Source organism: Cyprinodon variegatus, unplaced genomic scaffold (assembly GCF_000732505.1).
Source record: "Cyprinodon variegatus isolate N-32 unplaced genomic scaffold, C_variegatus-1.0 Scaffold519, whole genome shotgun sequence".
NCBI classification, from domain to species: domain Eukaryota; kingdom Metazoa; phylum Chordata; class Actinopteri; order Cyprinodontiformes; family Cyprinodontidae; genus Cyprinodon; species Cyprinodon variegatus.
Window position 1 is genome coordinate 31,919 of NW_015150972.1, and position 1,912 is coordinate 33,830.

The 1,912-nt window shown below is 34.0% G+C and overlaps 1 long non-coding RNA gene across 1 annotated transcript in view; it reads left to right on the forward strand.

Annotated features, from left to right (window-relative positions):
• Nucleotides 1–1,222: 1,222 nt before the first annotated feature.
• LOC107094990 overlaps nucleotides 1,223–1,912 on the forward strand; it is a 5,446-nt gene continuing 4,756 nt past the window's right edge. Inside the window, exons 1-2 of the long non-coding RNA XR_001481711.1 lie at nucleotides 1,223–1,457; nucleotides 1,531–1,653. This is a non-coding gene — a long non-coding RNA (uncharacterized LOC107094990). The remainder of the gene's footprint in view (nucleotides 1,458–1,530; nucleotides 1,654–1,912) is intronic.

A 1,912-nucleotide genomic window follows, 5' to 3' on the forward strand; every position in this document is an offset into this window, starting at 1 on the left:
TTTCTTGTAAAGTTTAAGTTAAAATATTTAGCATTATACAAATCAATTGAACATTACATTAAATATTTCTAGGAGTAAAACTCCGGTGTTGAAATGTTGATGCTGCCCATTTTATTAATTCAGTGTATATAACATTTTTGAGAAAGATTCATAATTTTTTCTTGTAATCACATATATTTTAAAATTAAATGTTGTATCTATTTTTTTCCTAATCAGATATAAAAGGTGTATTTTTTTTCTCTCCATGTAGCAGTAATGAGCTGAGCAGCACCTTTAGTTTAATTTACTACAGGTTTCTTTTTTTTTTTTTTTTTAATAATGTCAGTTCTTGGCACAGAAACAGATTCCCAATCTGAAATTACAATTCTATAAATAAATACAAATTCTGTATATAACTACTTTTTTCTGTTTTAAGTTTAAGTGCTGTTTCTAGAAGCTATTTCCTTTTTTTCCATCACAGCTGTGTTTCATGTTTACATGGTTAAAGTCACTGTGATGCTGGACAAATACACAAATATAAGTGACAGTGGACAAAAGAAGCCCATTAAGAAGGATTAAGTATGTTATTTATTTTGATTGAAGATAATGATTAATATTATTCTTTAAGGTGCAGCTGTTTCCTGTGATGGCCGACAAGATGGAGCTCAGTATTATGGAGCTTTGGGAGGATCAGTGGAGCTTCCACTGGAGAGCGACGTTTCACAATTACGCCGTGTTGATTTAGCAAGGAATGGCAGTGTATTTAAGGGTTTTACCAACAAACAAAGAGAAGGCTGGATTGATGGAAAAATTGTCTTTTATTCAAATAATGGATCATTTAGGATCAATGACCTGAAGATGAGTGACAGCGGTGAATATGAACTTAATATGATTGATAAAGATGGAAAGGTAACAAGACCTAGAACTATGCAGCTCTGTGTTCAAGGTAATCCACGTTTTATCTTCTACCTTTTTACATTTTCTACTCTTTGTTTTGTTTCCACTACTTTAAATGTTGTGGTAATCATTGTACTGATTCTAAATCCAAACATCTTATAACAGCCTTCAATATAAATTCTGTATTTTTCCAGTTTTTAAAATACTTATACATGTCCACAACTTTAACCTTTTCACCATGGATGATACAGCTATCATGTTGTTCTGGAGCTTTTTCTTTAAAAAAAAAAGATGTTTCCTGTAATCAATGTGTTTTTCTCTCTCAGCTCCTGTGTCTTCTGTCCAGCTGGTCCATCAGTGTTGGTCCCAGGGACGGATCAAGGTGTCCTGTCTCTCTAAAGGGGACAGTCCTCAGTACAGCTGGACTCTGGATGGAAAAACACTGACAGACTCTGAACTCCTCTCTGGAAATCATCAGACTAACATCATCGTTCTAAAACCGTATATATCAGGGCGTCTTTTCTGCTCAGTCAGGAATCAAGTCAGTTCATCCTCCAACGAGATCAACATTCCTGACTGTGGTGAGTGAGAAAATTATGATAAACAAGTTAATGGTCATGATCCTACATGACATATAATCCTGTTTGTTTCTAGGCTTCATATTCATTAACTGCACCATCAATGGGACACTAATAGCTAAATGGGTGTATAAAGAAAATAACATCCTGTGTGTTGAACCAACAACTGTCCCTCCAGCAGGTAAACATCATAGTGTGGGTAAGGAGACAGAGTCAACTAGCTTACCTCTTAGTCCTGACAGCAGTAATCAACTTTGGTATAATAGGACACTCTAAAAGGAAAACGCCGCTCCAACTTAAATGTATTGCTTCAATCTGTAACAAGTAATTGAATCCAATTGATCTACTTAATTTATTAGGTTTATAGGTTGGAAACTTAAATAAATGAAGTTAGCCAAACTTTATTGAAGTACTTGTTACCAATTCAAGTAATTCATTTAATCTTAGGTGCATTTTTT